This window comes from Canis lupus, chromosome 37, assembly GCF_003254725.2.
Source record: "Canis lupus dingo isolate Sandy chromosome 37, ASM325472v2, whole genome shotgun sequence".
In the NCBI taxonomy this organism is placed as follows: domain Eukaryota; kingdom Metazoa; phylum Chordata; class Mammalia; order Carnivora; family Canidae; genus Canis; species Canis lupus.
The window spans coordinates 13,104,697-13,112,374 of record NC_064279.1 but is presented as its reverse complement, the minus strand read 5'-3'; positions in this window follow the sequence as shown (position 1 = coordinate 13,112,374).

Here is a 7,678-nt window from a genome sequence, read left to right as displayed (position 1 = left end):
TTTGAGAGGTCCCTCCCAGAGAGTTAAGCAAAGCCCATAGTTTTCAATTTTCTCCTCCACTTCCAGGGCAAGGAGACTGGCCACCTGGCCACCTATAACATTGTTCCTTTAGTGAGTTGTAAAATGAGTGTCAGTTAACACAATGCCAGAACAGAGTCGGGAACTATGCCTTTGACCAGTCCTAAAGCTGGAATGAAGCATCTTCTGGACTTGAAGGAAGCCCTGTGCCTGTCATTAAAGTCCTTCATCTCCATCTCTGTCATGGCTGCTAACCCACCCTAAAATCTGGTAGATTCCTAGGAAGTATTTTGGCTGGAAAGAAAAAGTTTATTTTTCCTACTTTATAGTTCCCAAGGATGACCGTGAACCCAGAATGTAGTCTGAGCTCCCTCTTAGGCCCTAAAAACATTATACTATCAAATACAAACCACTACTTATAATTGAATTTTATTACTTATAGTCATAGTTTCTCCACAACAAAATATTGTCTTAATTTTTTTGTCTTAATTTTAAGTAGCATGCTTATGCCTCAAAATCTAACTGAAAACGTTCCATGCTTCCCAAATGTTCTAAACAAACATATAAGCTCTGTCTTGCAGTAATGTTATCCCAAACTTTCTCCTTCTTCATAGATTACTGACCCAGAGTATTTTTACATTTTGTTACTTTCCCAGATATGGATCTGAGTCTGAAACAGGTTTTCCTTGTCTTATAATTTTCTACCTTTCACTGGCAGGCCTATTATTCTACTCCTAACTCCCTCTAAATCTCTTTAAAGCTTTTCCAGAGCCTGCCCCAAAGCAATCCACCTTCTCAACACGTTTGCTTCAACTACTTGGAGAGAGAAATAAAGGACACCTTCCCTGACAATTACTCAACTTTGGGGAAGCCTACTATATATAAAAACTGAACAGAATTGTCACTTTATAAGTGACCTAATGCAAACTACTTAACCTTTTTTTTTAAGGTTTTATTTATTTATTTGAGAGAGAGAGAGAGTGCAAGCACAAGTGGGGAATAGGGCAGAGGGCGAGGACGAGAATGAAGCAGACTCCTCGTTGAGCAGGGAGGGCTCAATTCCAGTACCCTGGGATCATGACCTGAGCCGAAGACAGCCACTTAACCAAGTGAGCTACCCAGGTGCCTCACTACTTAACATTCCTAAACTTCAGTTTCCCCATCTGAAGAAGGGAGGTGGTAATAGAACCCATCACATCAGGGTGGTTTTGAGTAATAAGAGAATGAATATAAAAGGCTTAGTATACTGTCTGGCACATAGAAGTAACCAATGTCAGCTAGTGTGTTATCATTAGATAATAGAGAGCACAAAGATACATAAGACCTATTCCTCACCCTCAAAGACCTTACAAGTTGCTTGGGATAACAAGACAATAGCAATAGAGATATCCTAATAAAGTATGTGACACTATTATTTACCAGATGAGTGAGGGAACTAAATAGTGTTGACTAAAATATAACCTGGAAAGACTTTAGGTTGATGGAGGAATGATTACCTGGACCTTGATGATGAAATGCATTCAGGTGGGTAGTGAGAATGGAAGAGCATTGTAAGTAGGAGAAACCCTAATAAGCAACATGCAGAGATAAGAACATGCAAATGTTTAGAAGACCTTGAGTGACAGGTTCAGGGGAGAATCATGCCAATGTAAGTTGGAGCCAGATTAAATTGAGTATAACTGCACACTATGGGTATTTGAGGTTTTGAAAACAAAGCTATGGAAGCTTAATGTGGTGGTGGTATACAGGGTGAGTTTGGGAGGAATGGACAACAACAGTAAGTGAACACATGGTTAAAATCACTTAAACTTAAGGTGAAATACAGAGATATGGGTGACTATCTGGAGATGTAAAGTGAATCTGTATCTCAAAGATACTTAGAGGGAAAAACTGCATTCTGAATTCCACGAGGGCAGAGTGGAGTGTGGGGGTGTCATGCAAGGAGGAGGGAGGGCAGCCTGGGTGGCTCAGCAGGTTAGCGCTGCCTTCAGCCCAAGACGTGATCCTGGAGACCCGGGATTGAGTCCCACATCGGGCTCCCTGCATGGAGCCTGCTTCTCCTTCTACCTGTGTCTCTGCCTCTCTCTGTGTGGTCTCTCATGAATAAGTAAATTAAATGTTAAAAAGAAAAAAAAAAAGAGGAGGGAGATACAGTGCACTCAAAGGTTTTAATCCCAGGAGGCAGATTTAATTCCAGATGAAAGTCACTTATTCAGCCATTTGTTCAATAGAATGAATTCCTCACAGTCTACACCAGACCCTGTGCCAGGTCATTGGGATCCAGAGATGAACACAGCAGTGTCTGCCTTCCAGGAAGTAACAGACTTGTCAGAAAGGGAAACTAGCCTGGGGAAGAAAGGTGAATATTTACTCATTAAGTTATAGATCTGAAAAAACTTAAATGTCATCTAGAGTACGCCTCACTTTGCCCCACTTGGAACAAAATGTAAAGAGAACTCAAGTCCAAAGAGCATAAAATTCACACCTCCGGTTCCTGTCCGGGCTAGCCCAGAATGTGAACCCAGAATTCTTTTGTTGTTTTGAAGGGGAAGTGGTTGGAGAAAGAAAGTGGGAAGGTGAAGTATTAATCCAGCAGGTTACCTTCATGCTCATGTGATTCTGAAGGAGAGCTGGGCTTAATTTGGACTTGAGATTGACCTGTGGAAGGGTCAGACTGAACGATGGAGCCTCACTGGAATATTTTGGCGTAGAGGGATGGCACATGGGATCCTTTTGGCCGGCTTCACTCTCCTAGAAACTTCCTCTGAACAATATAGATTCTAGAGAAGATAGATGTTTGCAGATAAGGCTTCCCTCGGGACCTTCTGTGGCATTCTTACCCTAGACAACTGTGGCTGCTGGGGGAGGGTTATAGGCCATCTGAGGAATAAAGAGCCAGTTTAGATGTACCACTGGTTGCAAAGAAGAGTTCATCTGGAAAAGAATGATGCAAATAAATGGCTGAGCCCAGAGGAATGAGAGACCTTAGTAGATTATCTGTCCTTACCACTGGTAAAAACCAGGACTAGGAGTCTTTAGCCCTAAGCCCAGAGTTAGAAACCTCCCAGCCAGCAAGAGCGCAGGCCTCTGCAAGCAGGCCTGAGGCTGCTGAGAGTATGCTTCAAGTGTGAAGCCGGAAATGTGGAGTTTGGCCTTGGCCCTACCACTCACCCACTGAGTGTGTGGGAACCACTGACTTCATTAGCTGGGCCTCAGCTCCTCTTCTGTAAAATGGCAACTTCAATGTTGGCCCCTTCTAGTAATTTCCTAAAAGACCTTAGAATCAGAGGGAGGTCTATAAGTACTTTGAGTTGATCCCTACAGTTAGTGTTCTGGGATTCAGGCCTACAGAAGCAGGAAGGAGAGGTAGGATTTCTTTCATTTTTGTGGATGAAACATATGCTGGCATATAGTATGTATGTACATGTGTCATTCATCACTGGACAATTAGGATGTTTCCATGTCTTGGCTATTGTAAATAATGCTGCAGCAAACACAGAGCTGCAGAAATCTTTTAAAGATAAAGATATTGTTTCCTTCAGATAAATACCCAGAAGTGTAACTCCTGGATCATAGGGTAATTCTATTATTAATTTTTTGAGGAATTCCCATGCTGCTTTCCATAGTGGCTGTACCAATTTATATTCCCACCAGTGGCACACAAGAGTTCTTTTCCCTGCATCCTCACCAACACTTATTATTTCTTGTCTTTTAGTTAATAGCCATTTTAACAAGCGTGATATTTCATTATAGTTTCGATCCCCTTGTGTTTCCCTGATGTTGAGTACTTTTTCATGTTGTCATCTGTATATGTTCTTTGGAAAAATTTCTGTTCAGATCCTCTGTCCATCTTAATTGGATTTCCTTTTTCTTTCTCTATTTCTATTCTTATTGTCCTTCCTTCCTTATTTCCTTCCATTCCTTTCTTCCTTCCTTTCCTTCCTTCCTTCCTTTTTTTGTATATTTTTAATCGATTTGCCAAAATATAGTATAACACCCACTGCTCATCCCGTCAAGCGCCCCCCCTCAGTGCCTGTCACCCAGTTACCCCAAACCCCCCACCCACCTCCCTTTCCACTACCCCTTGTTCATTTCCCAGTTAGGAGTCTCTCATGTTCCATCACCCTCTCTGATATTTCCCACTCATTTTCTCTCCTTTCCCCTTTAATCCTTTTCACTATTTTTTATATTCCCCGAATGAATGAAACCATATGTTTGTCCTTCTCTGATTGACTTACTTCACTCAGCATAATACCCTCCAGTTCCATCCACGTCGAAGCAAATGGTGGGTATTTATCGTTTCTAATGGCTGAGGAATATTCCATTGTATACATAGACCACAGCTTCTTTATCCATTCATCTGTCAATGGACACCAAGGGTCCTTCCGCAGTCCTTCCTTCCTTCCTTCCCCTATCGATTTATAGGAGTTCTTACTTATTTGAGATATTAACCACTTATTAGATATGATTTGCAAATATTTTCTCCCATTCTTTAGGCTACCATTGTGTGTGTGTGTGTGTGTGTGTGTGTGTGTGTGTGTGTGTATAGCAGGTTTTTAGTTTGGAGTGGTCCCACTTGTTTCCTTTTTCTTTTCATTATTTTGCTTTTGGTGTCAAATACAAAAACTCATTGTCAAGACCAATGTCAAGAAGTTTATCCCCTATGTCTCCTTCAAGGAATTTTATGATTTCCAGTCTTAAATGCAAGTCTTTAACCCATTTTGAGAGGAGTTTTGTGTATGATGTAAGATAGTGGTCCATTCTTTTATATGTGGCTGTCTAGTTTTTCTAGCACCATTTACTGAGAAGATATTTCCCCATTATATATTCTTGGCTACTTTATCATAAATTAATTGATCGTATATTGTGAGTTTCATCTGGGCTATCTATATTGTTATACAGATCTATGTGGCTGTTTTTATGCCAGTACCATACTGTTTTGATTATTATAGCTTTATAATATAGTTTGAAATCAGAAAAGATGGTCCTCTTGCTTTGTTGTTCTTTCTTGATATGGCTTTGGTTTTACAAGGTCTTTAATGGTTCCATATAAATTTTAGGATTATTCTATTTCTTTTTAAGTTTTTATTTAAATTCCAGTTAGCTAACATACAGCGTAATATTAGTTTCAGGTGTATGGTTAACTGATTCAACACTTCCTTATAACACCCAGTACTCATCACAAGTATACTCCTTAATCCCCATCACCTATTTAAGCCATCCCTCTACTTACCTCCCCTCGTAACCACACAGTTTGTTCTCTACAGTTAAGAGTCTGGTTTTTTGTTTTCCTCCCCCCACCCCCATGTTTTTTTTTTTTTTTCTTAAATTCTACATATGAGTGAAATCATATGGCATTTGTCTTTGATGTATTGTTTGTTCTATTTCTACGAAAAAAGTCATTGGAATTTTTATAGGTATTACATTGAAGATTGCTTTGAGTAGTATGGACATTTTAACAATTTTAGTTCTTCCAATCAATTAGCATGAAATATTTGTCTATTTTTTTATGTCTTCTTCAATTTCTTTCCTCAATGTCTTATAGTTTTTCGTGCACAAGTCTTTCATCTCCTTGGTTATATACATTCCTCAACACTTCATTCTTTTTGATACAATTTCAAATGGATTCTTAATTTCTCCTTGATTGTTTATTAGTGTATAGAAATTCATCGCACTTCTATATATTGATTTTTGTATCCTCCAACTTTACTGAATTCATTTATGCTAAGATTTTTGGTGGAGTCTTTAGGATTTTCTATATATAATATGTCATCTGCAAATAAAGACATTTTATTTTTTCCTTTCCAATTTGGATGCCTTTTATTTCTTGCTTAATTGCACTAGCTAGGGCTTCCAGCACTGTGTTGAAGAAAAGTGGTGAGAATGGACATCCTTATCATGTTCCTGATTTATAGAACAAGTTTTCAGCTTTTAACCATTGATTTCTGTGAGCTTGTCACATGGCCTTATTATGTTGAGGTATATTCCCTCTATATTCACCTTATTAAGAGTTTTTATCATGAATGGATATTGAATCTTGTCAAATGCTTTTTCTGCATCTATTGAGACCATATGATTTTTATTTTGTTTAGTCAATGTAGTATATCACATTGATTTATTGGTGGATATTGAATCATCCTTGCATCCCTGGACTAAATCCTGCTTCATCATGGTGTATGGTATTTTTATCGTGTTGTTGAATTTGGTTTGCTAATATTTTGAGGATTTTTACGTCTATATTCATTAGGGATATTTGCCTATAATTTTCTTATAGTGTCCTTATCTGGTTTTGCTATCAGAGTAATGCTGGCCTCGTAAAATGAGTTTGGAACTGCTCTCTCCTCTTCTATTTTCTGGAAGAGTTTGAGAAAGATTAGTATTAATTCTTCTTTAAGTGTTTAGTAGAATTACCAATGAAGCCATCTGATTCTAGGCTTTTTTGTTGTTGTTGTTGTTGTTGTTCTGAGGCTTTTGATTCCTGATTTAATCTTAGTAGTAACCAATGTGTTCAGATTTTCTATTTCCTTATGATTCACTCTTAGAAGATTGTATGTGTCGGGATCCCTGGGTGGCGCAGCGGTTTGGCGCCTGCCTTTGGCCCAGGGCGCGATTCTGGAGACCCGGGATCGAATCCCACATCGGGCTCCCGGTGCATGGAGCCTGCTTCTCCCTCTGCCTGTGTCTCTGCCTCTCTCTCTCTCTGTAACTATCATAAATAAATAAAAATTAAAAAAAAAATTTAAAAAAAAAAAAAAAAAAAGAAGATTGTATGTGTCTACAAATTTATCCATTTCTCCTAGGTTGCACAATTTTTTTGGTATATATTTGTTTATAGTAGTCTCATGATCCTCTGTATATCTGATATCAGTTGTAACATGTCCTCTTTAATTTCTGATTTTCTTTATTTTAGTCCTTTTTTTTTTCTTGGTGAGTCTAGCTAACGTTTTGTCTATTTTTTCAAAATTCAGCTCTTAGTTTTATTGATCCTTCCTATTGTCTTCTTAGTTTCTATTGCATTTATTTCGCTCTGATCTTTGTTATTTCCTTCCCTTTACTAACTTTGGGCTTTGTTTTTTTTTTTTTTTCTTCTAGTTTTTTGAGGTGTGAAGCTAGGTTGTTTGAGATCTTTCGTATTTCCTTATGTCAGTATCTATCACTATAAGGCTGCCTCTTGAACTGCTTTTGCTATATCACATAAGTTTTGGCATGTTATATTTCTGTTTTCATTTGTCTCAATATATTTCTCTTTGGATTTCTTCTTTGATCCATTGGTTATTCAATAGCATATTGTTTAAGCACATATTTGTAAATTTTCTGGTTTTGTCCTAGTAATTGATTTTTAGTTTCATACTATTGTGGTCAGGAAAGATGCTTCATATTTCAATCTTTTTAAGGTTATTAAGATTTGTTTTGTAGCCTAACATATGATCTTTCCTGGAGAATATTTCATGTGCATTTGAGAAGAATGTATATTTTGCTGCTTTTGGATGGAATGTTCTGTAAATGTCTAAGTCCATCTGGTCTAACATGTCCTTTAAGTCCATTGTTTTCTTACTGATTTTCCATCTGAATGATCTATCCATTGATGAAAGTGAGGTATTGAAGTTCTCTACTATTATCATATCCTGTTGCTGTCTATTTCTACCTGTAGGTCTGTTAA